The sequence below is a fragment of the Pantherophis guttatus genome, chromosome 6 (genome assembly GCF_059756535.1).
Source record: "Pantherophis guttatus breed Tessera chromosome 6, ASM5975653v1, whole genome shotgun sequence".
Lineage (NCBI taxonomy): Eukaryota > Metazoa > Chordata > Lepidosauria > Squamata > Colubridae > Pantherophis > Pantherophis guttatus.
In genome coordinates, this window is record NC_142068.1 from 79,005,781 (window position 1) to 79,024,158 (window position 18,378).

The 18,378-nt window shown below is 38.9% G+C and overlaps 1 protein-coding gene across 1 annotated transcript in view; it reads left to right on the forward strand.

Moving 5' to 3' along the window:
• The window catches only part of CDH23 (cadherin related 23), a 635,835-nt gene that overhangs the window by 298,517 nt on the left and 318,940 nt on the right, over positions 1–18,378 (forward strand). The gene's annotated exons all lie outside the window — the stretch shown is intronic.

Below are 18,378 nucleotides of genomic sequence, written 5' to 3' on the forward strand. Positions count from 1 at the left end.
GCAGAACCCCCTTTTAAAGTGAAAGGTCTGCCTGCGAGAGGAGAGGGAGTCCTCTGAAGGGCTGCAGAAATGGGGGTCAGATCCAAACTCTATTCTTATTAACTCTTTGGAGGAGTTCCTTTCCATGCGTGGATTGCCATAGCAAGGGCGATCCTTTCAGTTTGTTGTGTATATCTGTAGAAATGTGTTTACATTTTGAATTGTATAAATACCACCCCCACACAGTGCCAGCAGACACCTTGTCTTTTCTCTGTATGGGGTTGATGCAAGAGGAATGGTATTTCAGCTGATCCAGAACACCCTTGCATGCACCCACTGTTTTTGTTGTTGTTAATATTATTATTGCTACTAAAATGTGCCAGGGTATTAAGATAGAACAGATGTCTCCAATCAGGAATAATGCTTTGAGGAAGGAGTTTTGTAAGCAGGATCCTACAGAAAGCTACATTTCAAATGCTTAGCAGAAAACAGAGAGTTGAATGGGTTAGTTATATATTAAGAGTTCTTCACTGTCAGCTAAAAATAATCAATTGTCTTAATTGGTGCTAATCAGCTGGCATTAAAACTTGATTGAAGATTTCTGTGGTTGAAAACCATCTTTTGAGTTCCTTAGCTCCCCAAAAGGCAAAGAAACCCAACATGTATTCCAGTTTCATTGAAATGGGCCTTGTGTAGGATTTATTAGGCTGGAAAATCAATAAACTATTTGCCTAGGCTAAACATAATCTTGGGCTCAGACTCAAAGATAATAGATGAATACCGTGTTTTCCCGAAAATAAGACCCTGTCTTATATTTTTTTGAACCCCAAAATAAGTGCTTGGCCTTATTTTGAAGGAGGTCTTAATATTTTGGGGTACGTGGAGCAAGACGGGGCTCCTCTTGCCGTCTTACCTGATTTCCAGCTCTGTCTCCCTAATCCTAACCAGAGGAAATGGCGGGAACTGGCTGTGTATGCGTTTGAATATTTTCAGGGAGGGCTTATTTTCAGAGGAGGGCTTATTTTCGGGGAAACACAAATATGTACCGGCATATTCCTTTTCTATCATGTTTTGTAAGCAAAACAACTTGCTTTCATTCTCTGAAACTTTTTTCTACCATTTTCCAATCTCAAAAAAGTATTAATATTTACGGAAGAAAACCGACTGTTAAAATTAGTAGTATGTTACAATTGCTAATATGAAGAGGGCAGCTTCTATAAACCATAACTATTGATAAAAAATGTGCAACCAAGACTGCTTGGACAAGTCCCTGCAGTTTTTTGGCAAGGTTTTTCAGGAGTGGTTTGCCATTGCCTCCTTTCTAGAGCTGAGAGAGAGTGACTGGCCCAAAGTCCACCCAGCTGGCTTTGTTCCCTAGGCTAGACTAGACTCACATTTTCCTGGTTTCTCGCCTGATGCCTTAACCACTATATCAAACTGGCTTTCTGAAGCGTAATATACTGTATACATATAAGTTTTAAACATAGCATTAAATCTTGACCATGCAGAATGATATTGATCAGTCTTTCACATTATGTTGATATTAAGTTGATATAGCACCAGTTCATCAACAGAGAGCAAATCTATATCTTTCCTCTCTAAGATTATGAATTTAGCACTCAGTCTTTTGGACTTCAACCAGTGGTGGGATTCAAGTAATTTAACAACCGGTTCTCTGCCCTAATGATTTCTTCCAACAACCAGTTTGCCAAACTGCTCAGAAAGTTAACAACCGGTTCTTCTGAAGTGGTGCGAACTGGCTGAATCCCACCACTGACTTCAACCCATCATTTTCACAAGGAAAGTCATCAGTTGAGCTGCCAGGAACTAGTCTCTTTTCAGCCATGAAAGCTCCCTGGGTGATTTTGGGCCAATCATTTTCTCTCAGCCCAGTCTACTTTACAGGGTTGTTATTGTTGTCCCTGTTGCTGTTGTTGTTGTTGTTGTTGGATAATATGAAGGGAGATCCCCATGAAGTTGTCATGCACTCTTGGAAGAAAGGTGAGACATACTGGTAAATCTAACCAATCAATACAGAAATGAACAAAATGCATCAAAAAAATAAAATCCCCATCATACTAAGATAACAACAATTGAATCGTTAAATGCTAGGAGGTTGTTTTTTCTCCCTTCCATAACTTTTTTCTTAAAAACTTACTAGTCAGTTTAAAATATTTTAAGGGTATTGATGTATGGAAACCTCTAATTAAACCTCATGTGATCACCTTTTGCAACCTTCTGACAAGCAAAGTCAATGGGGAAGCCAGATTCACTTAACAACCGTGTTACCAACTTAACGACTCCAGTGATTCACTTAACAACTGTGGCAAGAAAAGTCATAAAATGAGGTAAAATTCAATTAATGTCCCAGCAACAGAAATTTTGGGCTCAATTGTGGTCATAAATCAAGGACTACCTGTAGTTGTAGGTCAAGGCAGGAACAATGTATGGTCAGTGACAATGTTGTGGGGCAGCCAAGTGTGCCTTTATGAGTACAACTACATTTACACTACCCAAAGGAATAGTGGCATCTTCCATGGAATCTTCAGTTACTGTTTTTGTCACCTTTGATCACTAGCTATGCTGGTTGTGTCTCATTGGGTTTGAAACCCACAACATCTGATGGTCACAAGTTGCCAGTCCTTGGGCTATGGAGAATATAAATGGAGCAATTTTACTGCAACCTGATGAAACCGCCGTGAGGTAGATTAGGCTGAAAAAAATGGCATCTTTGCTTCAGGGCACCCAATAAGCTTCATCATGGCACAGCATGGATTTTGAGCTGAATGCTGTACCCCACAGTGGTTTGATTCCGTTCCATATTCATACAATACTTTCACGCGGATGATGTGATCCAGCTACCTCCTTTAGGAAAGGAAATTTGATGGTCTGATTGCTTAAAAGAGCTTGAAAGCTTTTTCTCCCAAACTCACAACTTGAATGAAGTCAGCCCTAGCATTGCAACCACTAATCTGGGTGACATCAAGAGAGTAGTCAAAAATACAATCTGGAAATCCAGTGTACAGCTCTGCCTACAGAATATAACATTATCAATAAGCTTAATTGGTAACCAATGAAATATATTATCCGATGTGTAAAATGTGTGTGCTTGTATGCATATGCCTACGTAAACACTCAGCATGCAACTATTCAAAAGTGCATTACGCGATGCTTTTCTTTAATCCACAGAAACAGTAAATGTAAAAGCATGACATGGATCACGATAATAAAGAATAAAAGACGCCTCTCTAGTATTCTTTCCCCCAAAGTGGGAGCTGTCGATCGGAATGAATTAGATTTCACAGAGGGATTTGCAGTACATGGAATTAAACAGCAAATTATCCTTAAAGAGGGAGAATCAATCATTTGGAGCAGAGATAAGCTGAAGGCGAGTCAGCCTTGGATTGATCCCGTCTGTGCACGCGTGGATGGAATTCAGCAGAGAGCCTGGGGCCAACAGAAGAGAAACGGGGAATACTTGAGCTCAAGACAAAATGTTCACTTTGGGGAAAAAAAGCAAAAAATGTGAACCAAATGAAAGTGAATTGCTTGGGCTCTAGACGCTCTTAAATTGCACGGGTGCATTTTTAAAAGGAAGATATGCTTATTCAGCTTAGCTTTGGAACTGTGGCAGCTGCGACTTTCACTCAGCCAATGCTGAATCTTGTACCGACATTCAGAAACTTGACTAATGTTACACTGCCAATCACATTCTTCCCCAGGTAGTCATTTAAGAGGATTGCCACACTGCTATTTTTCTGAACTCCATTCTCTCAAAACCAGTTTGAAGGCAATCCGAGACTTTCCTCTCTCAGAACTGAAAATGAGGAAAAGGCAAGGAATCGTGCTTACGTCCTAAGTTGCTGTAGGTCTTGGAGATATAAATAGTTCCTTTATCCACCAATCAAAAAAGAGAAATAAAATGAGTTTCTTATATATGCTCAAAGAAAAATACACCTAGACATCATTACTTCACATTGCATTCTTTGGTCTGATAGTTCCTTTAAAAATCTGAGCGTTTGTTGTGAGGAGGAGCTGCAAAGCCATCAAGACACATTTTTTCTTGATTTCTTGCTTGGGTATCTTGAACGAGAAGTCAGAAGACTGGGGTGAGAGAAGAGTTCCAGAAAGGGGAAAATAGATTGTTTCTAAGATCATCTACATTGCTGCATTCCAAAGAAAAGAGTAATTTTACTGTGGTTTTAAATATACTACCACCGAGCCAGAATCTCAAAAGTGTTTTTCCAAAAGGCAACTGGTTGTTTTCCCTTTGAGGAAGAAGAAGACATTTCACTTCTCATTCAAGAAGCTTCATCGGTTCTGGCAGGATGGTGGGGGTGATGGAAGGATGATACTTCTTTGCAGTTATCTGGTCATTAGCTCTCTTCCTGAGAGCAGTTGAGGCCAATTGGGGGTTAATCTGTGCCCTCAGGGTCACCTGTATAGGGATGCAAATGGATATGGAACCTTCTTGGAACTACTGAATTCAATTCAAATCTTTATTGTCAATGTACAACATATGTACAATGAGATTGGTTGAGCTCCCTCAGTGCACACACCCTAACACAATACAGCTCACAGTGAAGACAGAAAATCCCTAACCCAATAAATCATGTTAATAACCACCCAGTCCTATTGCACCAGTGAGAACATGTTACGTTGCACCGGCCCTGCAAGTCCATTGTACTACGTAGTTACGATGTTATTTCACATTCAGGAGTCTGACAGCCCACGGATAAAAACTGTTCTTCAGCCTGTTCGTGTGGCTGGCTATGCTATGGACTATGTTGTAGAAAGGAAATAAGTGGTGTCTTATCCCGCTCCTTCTGTTGAGGTAGGGCTGTTCAATTCTAACATAGATGGACTCTTTTATCCCTCTTTCAAATTAATGGTCCTCTGTATCCAGAATGTGGTCTTCAAAAGAGTGGCCTTTGTCTTTCAGATGCAAATGGACAGATCTTGTCCTGATGGGTTTGCTCTCCTATGTTGTACCATGCGTTTGTGAAGTGATTGTTTTGTTTCACCAATGTACAGTTCTGCACATGTCTCATTGCATTGTATTGCTTATATTACACTGCTCAGTATGTGTCTTGAGTGTTTTATCCTTGGGATGGACAAGCTTCTGCCTTAGTGTATTCTTGAGATTGAAGTGTACATGTATGTTGTGTTGGTTGCAAATCCTCCTGAGCTTTCCAGACATTTCTGCGACGTATGGAATGACAACGTATGGAATAATGACATTGCACTGTGCCAGAAATAAATCAATGTAGCATTCAGACATAGACTTTGGACTGAAGCTGATTTCTAACAGAGTCTTCAAGAGCTCCATGTCTGACTTTCATGGACTGATGGAGATCAACTCATTTATTTCAGTAAGAGGCAGATGTTCACAGTAGTTTTTTGACACTTATAAACCCACATTTGCACAGTTAGGTCTGCACTTGGGTTTAAGTCATGATTTCATTAACTATATTTTCTAAAACAAACAATAATAGATTGATTATAGGTCATTATAGATCTCTATTGTCCAGTGGTAAAACTATGTTATGGCTTCCTATGATATGTAATCCAATTCTTCACAAAAGCTGTTTCGAAATGAAGTATGGAATTCATTCTGAAGCATCTTTCATATAGTGGCAAAATGTTCATGCTCTCCAAATATTTATCAGTTCTGATCCAGAGTCTTACCCAAGTACCAAGAGCTGAGCCAGTCCCATAGATTAACAGCACTGTTTGTCAGTGGTGAAATTCAGTTTTTTTTACTACCAGTTCCGTGGGCGTGGCTTGGTGGGCGTGGCAGGGGAAGGATACTGCAAAATCTCCATTGCCTCCCCACTCCTGGGGGAAGAATATTGCAAAATCTCCATTCCCATCCCACTCTGGGACCAGCCAGAGGTGGTATTTGTCGGTTCTACAAACTACTCAAAATTTCCACTACCGGTTCTCCAGAAGCTGTCAGAACCTGCTGAATTTCATCCCTGCTGTTTGTACTATCTTACCCCAATTGCAATTTCCTTCCTTCCTTCCTTCCTTCCTTCCTTCCTTCCTTCCTTCCTTCCTTCCTTCCTTCCTTCCTTCCTCCCTCCCTCCCTCCCTCCCTCCCTCCCTCCCTCCCTCCCTCCCTTCCCACTTGAATCACTTTCCAAAATATTATATAATGGTTTGATAAATAGAGATAATTCAAGCCAGCAAAGTCTTGATGTAAAGGACTGGTATCTAAAATCATAATTTTCACAAAGGCTATATGGCCTTGAAATGCCCAGAAAACAGTTCTGTAAAGAGAAAAGCTGTGGCTAAACTTTTAATGTTATATTCAATAGAATCAGAATAAGACTGATACCATCTGCAGCATTAACCAAACAGGATTGTCATGGTCATCCTGAGATATTTCACACATAGGGGATGGATATTGCATAGCCAGAGGAAGAGAGATCTGAAATCTATCTATAATTCATGGTAGGAACCCTTATATTAAGAAGACATTCATTTTACCGCAAGTCACTTGTATGCGTTTGTGACAGACACTGAGTACTTGCTCTTTGAGAAATTTCTCCTTTCTTCATTATGAACCAGAGAGGAGACCTTCTTTAAGTTAATCACGGCTTCATTGTTATTGAACAAATGGTGAGAAAATCACTAGTCAATCATCTGAGTCTAAAATGCTGCTTTTATAATGAAGTGCACTAAAATCATCTGCTAATCTGTTCTTCGTTAGTTTGTGGTCTATTTTTTTAAGGAACAAGGATGACTAAGAAAGAAAAAAAAGAGTTAGGTGTTGATGTTGTTTTTCCTCCAAGTATGTGGTCGGTCTTCATTCTTGATTTGGCTTCACTTAACAAAGAAAAGAATGGAATCTTAAAGTGAAAGAACATGTTGATTGTCCCATTTTTTTAAAAAAAAAATCAACGTTATATGACCGTGATGGCGAACCTATGGCACACACGCCAGCGGTGGCACGCAGCCCCCTCTCTGTCGCCTCAGTTCAGCTCTGCTGCGCATGTTCATGTGCCTCCTGCCGGCGAGCTGGTCTTCAGGTCTCTGCTGTGCATGCGTGGGTGGCGGGGCGCATGCGTGGGTGGCAGGGCGCAAGCGGGCTTCACGCGCATGGGTGGGAGTGGGGCACATGTGGGGGCCACGGGCGCATGCGGGGCACATGTGTGGGTCGATGTGCACACATTGCATTTGGGGGGTTCGGGCATGTGCATTTTGAGCATTCAGTGCAGAAAAAGTTAGCCATCACTTTTATATGAGGACTGCATCAACAAAGATTCTCGCATCTAATGTTTCTTACTAATCCATCTATGAGGATGTACTTGCACTACTGTAATTATGTATTGGACTTGGGGTAAAAGTAGTGAGTAGATTGAGAGTATCTGTGCACTCAATTTGACCATTCTTCTCCCCTGGCTGTATGAACATGAAACGCAACGAATCTTTCCAAAGGTAAAGCTTCCTGCAAGCCGAGTTCTGATTATGGAATTCTGTAGAGTAGCTTCCCTTTATTATCCTTCCTGTCTTGTCTATATACAAAGGAAAAAGATGCACCCTTGTTCCCTCAAATGGCAAATCGCCTTATCAGTCTCTTTTTCTTCCAGGGAGTAAATTACCTGCAATAGAGTTGTTGGTGTTTTTGTTTTATTTTTTACAAATACAATCAGGAGTGTGATTGTGATGGGGATTGTAAGAAAAAAATCAACAACCTGCTGGCATGTGTCCATTAAGGAAAAATGTGGGGAACGCCACTCCTCTTTTTCCACAAAAGATGATTCTACATAGTTCTCAGAGTTTGTTGCAGAAATCACATTCAGAAAGCACACACAGATAACTGATTCAGCAGGATTCATTAACTTCTGTTTATATACGTAATAACACATACAATACCAACAGCAGATTCTTCCAATGTGGTAGAGAGTTACAGACAAAAAACACAGGCAGAGGAGAGAACAGCAGAGATGAGTTTCAGTTTCAATTCCGAGAGCAGACTAGTTTCATTCCTTTTTGCACAGACTCAAAGCTAAGCCACGCCCAGCCTCCAAAACTCTTTCAGTTTCCAAACAGTCCCCATTGGCTGACCTGTTTCCATGTCTATCCAAACAGTCCCCATTGGCTGACTTAGTTGCTATGCCTATTCATTGGCTGACCTTGTTACTATGTCTTCCCAGTCATGAACTCTCATACACGCTGACAATAGTCAGCAATATATACAACCCAATATTTGTAATATTTTAACAAGGAAACTCAGTTCCTTTCTAAGTAGCATGCTACCTATATTGCTTATGCTTTTTGTTGAATTTTTTGAAAAAAAATGAGCAACCCCAAACAACACTGCATCTGATTTAGCTCTGGTTCTGTAGCATTCGGCAATGAATCTTGGTTTCACACAAACACAAATCTAGGTAAATGAATGACTGACAAAACCAAATCAATATAAACATATTAATCTTTTCTATCTTGCTGAAAAGGATAATATTAAAAGCGTAGATTGACCCAATTGATTATGGGTAGTTGAGGTCAGTAACTATCCATGCTGCATTGATTATGATTTGGTAAGAAGAATAAATGGTAATGATCATGAATAAAAGAGGAAGGAGGAAGGGAGAGAGAGAGAGAGAGAGAGAGAGAGAGAGAGAGAGAGAGAGAGAGAGAGAGAGAGAGGGAGGGAGGGAGAGAAAAGAGAAGGAGATATTGACTTCCAGTCTTCTTTTCAACAGATATTAACAAACTCATTATCTCTTAAATATTCTAAAAATCCATTTAGCCCCTTATTTAATTCTCATCTTCTCAATCATTAAATGCATAAATCATCTTTCACCTTTTTCTTCTTTTAGCAAAAAGTCCATAAAAGATTTCTAGTTCAGTAGGTTTTTGGATACCTTTAAATTTCACCTTTAAAGCTCTGTGTGACATAAGATCAGATCACTTGTGGGACTGCATGTGTCCAGTGGTTTCTGCCCACTTTACCAGATCTGAAAATGCACCAGTACCCTCTGTGAAACAGTGATACTTGTTGGGCTCCAAGGACAGTGTTCTTTTTATCATGGCGCCTGCCCTTTGGAGTACCCTCACTCTTGATATCTGGATGGTCCCAACTTTATTGACCTTACAGAAGACCATGAATAACTTATACACTCAAGATGAGTTCAAATCCTCAGGACTAGATGAATCCCAGTGTTCTGAAGGAGCTGGCAGACATGATCTTGGAACCATTGAACCATATCTTTCAAAGATCCTGGGGCACTGGGGAACTTCCGGTTTGCGAGCTTCGGCGACGGCGGTGACTTTTTAAAGACCGCCAGCCCCGCCGCCTGTAGAGCCGCCCCGCGAACGAGGTGCGGCTCGAAAACTCCGAAATCTTGAAGATTGCAGGAGCAGAGACAGCAGGGTACAGGTTGAGCCCCTGTAACCCCCCCAGGGAATTGCTTCTGGGGGTGAAAACAGGTGTGGCTCCCTTCCAACCTGCGGAGACTCCGGGCGGCGTGGGACGATTCTGCCTTCAGCAGAACAAGCCGGCAGCAGCAAACTTTTAAAGTGAGAGGAATTAATTTTAACAAACAGCGGAAATATCAACTTGAATCCAGAAACTTGAAAACTGCAAGTATTGGTGCTTTGTTGACTTTTTAAATCAAAAGAGAAAGTGAGCGTGTGAAAGTGATTTGAAAAAAAAATGGCGTCCAGCGTTTGAGTTAACGAGCTAGTGAAAGTGGATTTGTGAAGCCTCCCTGCTTTGCTACAAAGTTGTAAAATTGCTACAAAGTTGCTCTATCTAAAGAAAAAATTTCTTTTGCTAAAATTTGACTTTGCTTTATTCTAGTTCCACCTGATTAAATCTGGGGGACTTCTTTAGAAGTTTCTGTGGAAGAGGGAAAGGAAAAAGAACTTCCCTCTTCAAAAAAACTAGCTTACGTGGCACGATGGCTTCAAAGAAGCAGGAAGGGAAGGCATCAGGGGGGGGATCCCCCACACATAAACATCAAACGCAACTTCCCCCTGCTCAACAGTTACAAACTCAGAAAAAAGAATTTGATGTGGCAGATTTAAAAGAATTTATTTCTAAAACTTTGGATGATAAATTTCAAGAATCACAACAGGAGATAGATGATAAACTTCAAAAATCACATCAGGAGATAGATGATAAACTTCAAAAATCACATCAGGAATTTTTGCAGGAAATTAATGAAGTTAAAGACATGGTGAAACAGAATCAAATTATGGTGACCAAAAAAATATCAGAAGTGGCGTCTGGCCTGGCAGATTTTATTGGGAAAGTTGATTTTAAAGTTGAAGAATTTAAATCAGAAGTTAATGTTAGGATGAAAGATAATGACTATAAAATTGATGAAGTTGACAATAAAATGCAGAGAATTGAAGATGAGATTGTTATGATACAATTCCGGGCGATGGAATTTGCCATACGGCTTCGGGGAATTCGAGAGGAGGAAAGACAGGACTTGAGACAAGTTTGCTCTGAAGCCCTGGCTAAGATTTTACAAGTTAATCCTGATTTGGTATTTCATAAAATAGATAAAATTTACAGAGTGAACTCTTGGGTGGCCAGGCAAAGACAATTACCCAGAGATGTGGTCATATACTTTACTGAGAGAGAAATTAGAAATGATATCCTGCAAAAATCTTTTCACACTTCTATACAAGTGGGGGGCTCACGGCTTGTAATTTTTAAAGAATTACCTCCTAAAATGCTGAAAGCTAGAAAAGAATTTGATTTTCTTGTTAAGGAATTGAAAAATTTACAGATACCCTTCCGGTGGGATGCACCAGCTGGGGTAATTTTCAGATATAAGGGAGAAGGATATCGGTTGAATACCGTGGAGAAGGCGCAACACTTTTATAGTACTATTCTTAAGGAAAGAACACCATCTCCACGCACATCTACAGTTTTGGAGATTAAGGAGAGTGAAGAGAGGCAATTGAAAGAACAGTCTAAGCAGGAATTAGAAAACGTGCAAGGTGCAGAAGGAGGTATTCTGAGTGGGCCATTGCTGGATTCTTCTCCAATTTTGGATTTGATTCAGTTGACTGAAGTTAAAGATCAACGTATAACTAGAGCTCAATCCAAGCTACTTAAACAAAAGCAACAACAACAACAGGAAAGACAAGATAAGAAGGCAGTTAAGAGCACTGCACAAGAGATTGGCGCTATGGGAGGAGCGAGATCGAAGCTCTCGGATGAACTTCAAGCATATTGCTCTGCGCTCCAGAAAGAGGCTAATGACCTTTAAGTGTTTATCTTGGAATGTCAATGGGTTGAATTCAGCACAGAAAAGGAAAAAATTATTTACATATTTGAAACAATTTAATAATGATATAATATGTTTACAAGAAACGCATATTACAACTCAAGATCAAAAATATTTGATAAACTCAAAACTAGGAGTACATTATATATCTTCAACTTCGCAGAAAAAGAATGGTGTGGTTATTTATGTAAATAAAAAATTAACAGCAAAAGTTATAGAAGTAGATCAAGATGGTAGATTTGTAGCAATTGAATTGTTTACAGCAAATGGGCAAATTCTTTTGATTGGAATTTATGCTCCCAACCAACAACAGGATTATTTTTACAAGATGTTACATACTAAAATATTGCAATGGGACTACAGATCTATTTTAATTATGGGAGATTGGAATGGAGTAATTGATTCTAAATTAGATAAAAAGAGCTTGGCAAAGTCTAGAATTAGATTACCACAGACCTTTTTTGATATGAAAGAAGATATGGAACTAAAAGATGTTTGGAGAATACATAATCCAAATGAATTGGATTACACTTTTTTTTCTGATAGACATAGATCCTTTTCTAGGATTGATTTTATCTTGTTGTCAAATGATCTACTTGTTAAGACAAAAAGAACAAAGATTTTTCCAAGAACTTTGACTGATCATAGTCCTGTATGGATAGAAATCGAGATGGATAAGGTTGAGAGACGTTCTTGGAGATTAAATGAGAACTTGTTTAGATATGAAAAAAATATAATAGAACTTAAAAAGCATTTGAAAGAATTTTTTGAAATAAATTTGAATAAAGGTACCCCAGTTGAAATTGTTTGGGATGCAAGTAAAGCTTATATGAGAGGGGTACTTATCTACATGAATTCTAAACATAGACTGTTCCGACAAAAGAAAAGATCTGAGTTGGAAATGGAAATAAAGAATAAAGAACAGTTACTTATTAAAAACCCAACAGATGAAAGAATACGAAGTGCTATAAAACTTTTGAAAGACCAATTCCAAATGCTTATGGCGGAACAAGTTGCAACAAGCTTACAATACGCAAAGCATAATACATTTTGCAATGCTAATAAACCGGGCAGATGGTTGGCCTACACATTGAGGAAAAAACAAAGTATGCGGACTATTGACAGTATCGATATTGGAGGGAAAGAAATTTTTCAACAAAAATTAATTAAAGAAGCTTTTGTGGATTATTATACTAAACTATATGCTAAAGAAGAGGTGCAGAATGGACTTATAGAAAAATATTTAAAGGATAAGAGAGTTACAAAAATTACTGATCAACAAAAGGAAAGAATGAATTATCTTATAACAGAGGAGGAGATAATAGTAGCAATTAAACAGCTAAAAACAGCTAAAGCTCCTGGCACGGATGGTTTGACTGCAGTGTATTACAAAACTTTACAAGCTGAAATGGTGGGACAACTTAGAGATTTATTTTGCAATATTCAACAAGGGGGTAAAATACCCCCATCCTGGACAACTGCTTATATATCTTTGATACCAAAGGAACAAGTTGGTCCTAAAAAACCAGAGAACTACAGACCAATATCTCTTTTGAACACAGACTATAAAATTTATGCGAAGGTATTAGCCAACAGGTTGATGCCAGTAATCCAAAAGGTGATTCATGAGGACCAAGCGGGATTTATTGAGGGCAGATACATGAAGGACAATGTAAGGCAAGTAATAGACTTATTGGAATATCTTGATAAGAATAAACAGATTTCTGCAGTGCTGGTCTTTTTGGATGCGGAGAAGGCCTTTGATAGAGTGGATTGGAATTTTCTACTAAAGACTTTAAAAAAGATGGGCTTTGGGGACCAATTTACACAGGCGATCTCAGCAATTTATCAAGAGCAAAAAGCACAGATTATTATTAATGGAAGTTTGACGACAGAGTTTAAAATTGAAAAAGGAACAAGACAGGGATGTCCGTTGTCCCCACTTTTATTTATTTTAACATTGGAAGTCTTGCTAAATACAATACGGGACTCAAAAATTTTGAAAGGTATAATGATAAGGCAAGAGGATTATAGAATAAAGGCATTTGCAGATGATCTGGTGGTTACCCTATCACAACCAATGGAATCAACAATCCTGATGAATGACATTATACAAGATTATGGTAGAGTTTCAGGTTTTAGACTGAATTCAAAAAAGACTAAAATGATAGTCAAAAATATGACACAAGATCGTAAACATGAGCTTGAAAGGAGGGCAGGTTTTGAAATTGTACCTAAGGTAAAATATCTTGGAGTTCAGGTTGCAGAATCAAATATGAAATTGTTTCAAAATAACTATGAGGTGTTGTGGCGAGAGGTTCAGAAAGACATGGAGACTTGGAAAAAGCTGCAACTGTCTTTACTTGGAAGAATAGCAGCAGTTAAGATGAACATGTTGCCAAGATTTCTGTTTTTGTTTCAAATGATTCCGGTGCTTAAAAGTGATAAACAACTGAAAGTTTGGCAAACTGGACTTAATAAGTTCGTCTGGAACGAGAAAAAGCCGAGAGTGAAATTGAAAATTATGCAAGATGTTCCAGAAAGAGGAGGCCTTAAACTTCCAAACCTACAGTTATATTATGATGCAGCAGCTTTAACTTTAACAAGTGATTGGTTTGGGGGTAAAAAGGCTGGAATATTGAATGCAGAAAGTTTTGATCTTGAATTTGGATGGCATGCTTACCTATTTTATGATGACAAAGTTGATAAAGTATTTAAAAGTCATATACTTAGAGACTCTTTGATGAGAGTTTGGAAGAAGCACCGACTCAAATGGGATTATAAAATACCGCTATGGCTGGATCTTGGTCATACCTTGTGGAATACAAATATAATGTCACTCGGGGGGTTTTTATACAAAGAGGTTCTTTTTACAGATGCGGGCAGATGGCAGCTGAAGACATTGCAGACACTGTTGGATGAAGGGATTAATTTAACCTGGTTACAATATAATCAATTACAATTGAGATGGAAAGAGGACCAAAAAACTGGTATTATGTTGCATGAGGAAGAATTGGTTAGACATATAAGAGAGAAAGGTCTAATGCATATTAAAAGGCTTTATAATGTTTTGCTAGAAAGGGATTCAGAAACGGAATTAGTTAAAGATTGCATGATTAAGTGGGCACAAAATTTTGAAGAACCAGTGATGTTGGAAACATGGGAAAAAATTTGGGTTCAGAATGTTAAATTTACACAGTCGCAGAATCTGAGGGAAAATTTTTATAAAATGTTTTATTGATGGCATTTAGATCCTAAAAAGTTGTCATGTATGTACCCTAATGTTCAGCCAAAATGTTGGAGATGTGAATGTTTGGATGCTACGTATTATCATGTTTGGTGGACCTGTAGGAAAGTTAAGGCTTTTTGGATAAAAATATGGTGGGTCATGCAGAACGTTTTGAAGAAAAAAATTCAATTTTCTCCACAATTGTTTTTATTGGGCATAGTTAAGGGTTTTACACGGGATGAAACAAAATTAATATTGTATATGATAACAGCAGCAAGATTGTTGATAGGTAAATATTGGAAGAATGAAGCTTTGCCTACTATCGAGGAATGGACTTCGAAGATGGCCAGTTTTGCAGAGATGGCGAAGATTTCAGCATATGTAAAAGATTGTTCACAAGAGACTTATGAATGGGAATGGAAAAGGTGGATAGAATATGTTCAGAACAAATACCAAATTAGAAAGTATCAAATAGCTTTTATTTGAAAACAATGTATTAGAAATATTTTAATATAAAGAGACAAAGAGGGAAAATTATATAGGGGGAGGGATGGGTTCAGGTATATATATCAGTGTTATTAGTTATGAGTACATAATAGGGAAGTCTGGGGGGGGAGGGTTAGGGAGGGTTAGGGAGGACGGGAAGTTTGGGGAGGGAGGTGGGGGGGTGAAAAAAGGGGTGAAAATGTAATTGTAAAACTTTTGCAATAAAAAAAAAAAAAAAAAGATCCTGGGGCACTGGGAACTTCTAGAGGATTGGAAAAGAGCTGATATGGTTCCCATCTTCAAAAAAGAGTACAAATGGATCCGGGAAACTACAGACCAATCAGCCTGACATCAATACCTGGGAAAATCCTGGAAAAGAAAATCAAGTAACGGATCTGTGAACACCTACAAACAAGCAAAGCTATTACTAGACACCAACATGGGTTTGTCAAAAGCAGCTCATGGCATACAAATCTTATTGAATTCTTAGGCAAAGTGACTAAATTAGTGGACCAGGAAAATGTTGTGGACATAATATACTTATACTTCAGTAAGGCATTTGACAAAGTAGACCACAACCTACTTCTTGATAAGTTAGAAAAATGTGGGATAGACAGCATCACTACCAAATGGATTCATAACTGGCTGACAAACAGCACTCAACTTTTAGTCCTCAGTGGAACTACTTCTACATGGAGGGAAGAATTCAGTGCAGTACCCCAAAGTTCTGTCTTGGGTCCAGTACCCTCAACATCTCCATAAATGATTTAGATGATTGGATAGAAGAAGAAATCATCAAATTTCCAGATGACATCAGGATCTGGGGGATAGCCAACACTTTAACCGGTAAAACGGCTTACCTCCAGAAGTTGTGGATGCTCCATCACTGGGGTTTTCAAGAAGAGATGGACAGCCATTTGTCTGAAATAGTATAGGGTCCCTTGCCTTAGCAAGGGGTTAGACTAGAAGCCCTACAAGGTCTCTTTCAATTTTGCTGTTCTGTATTCTATTCTGAATGGCTTTACTCCCAGATATTGGGTTCAGAATGTTAATGACGTGAGGTGAGCTTTGATTGGCTATAGGGATTGTATGGCTATATTATTTGCGGCTACAGGGATTGTATTAGGCCTTGACTTCATTTGTTTTGTAGGGGACACGGTGGCTCAGTGGTTAAGATGCTGAGCTTGTCGATCGAAAGGTCGGCAGTTCAGCGGTTCGAATCCCTAGTGTCACGTAACAGGGTGAGCTCCCGTTACTTGTCCCAGCTTCTGCCAACCTAGCAGTTCGAAAGCATGTAAAAAATGCAAGTAGAAAAATAGGAACCACCTTTGGTGGGAAGGTAACAGCGTTCCATGCACCTTTGGCATTTAGTCATGCCGGCCACATGACCACGGAGACATCTTCGGACAGCGCTGGCTCTTTGGCTTTGAAACGGAGATGAGCACTGCCCCCTAGAGTCAGGAACGACTAGCACATATGTGCGAGGGGAACCTTTACCTTTATCTTTTCATTTGTTTTGTTGCTTTTAATGAAATGTTTTGTTTTTGTGTTGGTGTTGCTTAGTCACTGCCCACCTTTTATATAGAGAAAATGGTAGGGGGGATCAGATGGAGCATCTGGACTTTACAAGTAATTATTCCTATGAAAATTGGTGGCAGTTTTCCTACAGGTGGTGACATTTGAATATCAACCAGGGAATACTGACCTTACAATGTGATTTAGAGGAGTCTTATGGACAGCAGAAAAGCTTAGCCTCTTCTTGCACCTAAGAAATCCTTTTCACAGTAATGATCCAAGTGAATCTTTGAAAAAGAGTCTGTCACATATGAAAGAACAGGTTCATACATGAAGGTCGAATTAAACTGATTAAACCCTAAACAGTCTATGCACATGAATCTTCCCAACTGATGGTTAACACTTCCTGGGCTTAGATAAGGATCATGGAATTCAAGGGTTGCACTTAATCCACTTATGGCCACGTAGGGATTCTAGGCTGATCTCTTTTTTGACTCCACCCCCAGGTTCTGCCACTCCTTCTGCAGAGTCATACAAGAAAAAAAAAAAGGAAAGTAGCAGAAGAAACTAGAATGAAAGGATTTGACAAAAGTTGATGAAAATAAAGTATTCTGGAAATGCATAGAAAGGCATAAGTAAGGAACCTCCCGCAGAGGGAATGAAATTAACAATAAAAATGATGAAATGATTTCAGTGAGAGAATGGAAGGACTGAAACAAATGCTATAAATATTTGTGTCTAAGAAAAAAAATGATTTAGAGGAAATCATAAATGCTATGAAAATGCTGAAAAATTATAAGGATACAGGTGTAGATGGTATAACTGGAAAATGTTAAAATATGGATATGTTGTGAGAGTTGATTCTGTGGGCAACAGTTGGAAGAATGCTGTTACTTTCTCCTTTTCCAAAGGGAAGGAATCAAGAGTGGATGTAAAAATTAAAAGAGCATGAATTACGATAGTTAAGCATTCCTTTCTGATTGAAATGTAGGAGAAGTGACAGTGAACAAAATTTAGGAAGGGCAGCGAAGCATTCTGCTATCCAGGGAGTGCAGAAGGCCAGATGAATGTAGGAATATGAGAATATTTTTTGCATACTGATTTAGAGGAAGGATTTGCTAAAGTAAATAGGAATTATGGAAAATTCTGTTTGGATGTAGAGTTAGTTGTTAAATGCAGAAACATTTAACAGTTCTATTTACTAGGCAAACTGGAATATCTGGGAAAATCCAAATCTGAGAGGTCCGGGTTTTCCCTCAGTAAATCAAAAAACCCAAAACCATCCCCTCAGTCCTCAGGCGATGACATGCTCCAATCACCATCCATCACATCTCAAGACTGCACTCAGACCACTCGTTCTCCAGATGCAGGATCACCCTGACCTTGACCGACAGGAAGAATACTATTATGTCTAAAGACAACCCCTCTACTAAATCCCCCTTCCTACTTTCCCACACATAAGAAGGTAGCAGCATGGAAGCTTCCGGCCTAATATGGCTTCCAAAGCTGACAACAGCATTATGGAAATAAACTGATTGGTGAGAGTAAATAGAAGATATGGTTTAACACGGAAGGTATAGAACATTATTTATTTCTATATATATAGAACAATATATAATGTCTGCTTGGTTGTTAAATGAATTTATGGGCAGATGTACAAAAAATGCTCATGGTGACATTAAAGGAATGTCGGTTATAATGTAAATGTGTGTGCATTTTCACAAGCAAACAATACTGTACTGTTTGGCAAATGATTTCGTATGAGCTCATACGATTTGCAGTAGTAGTAGCAGTCCTTGCTTAATGACTATTTAGCAACCGTTCCAAGTTATGATGATGTTACGATTGGTCCCCACAGTTAGAACTGTTGCCATGTCTACACAGACATGTGATCATGATTTGACTGTTTGGCAG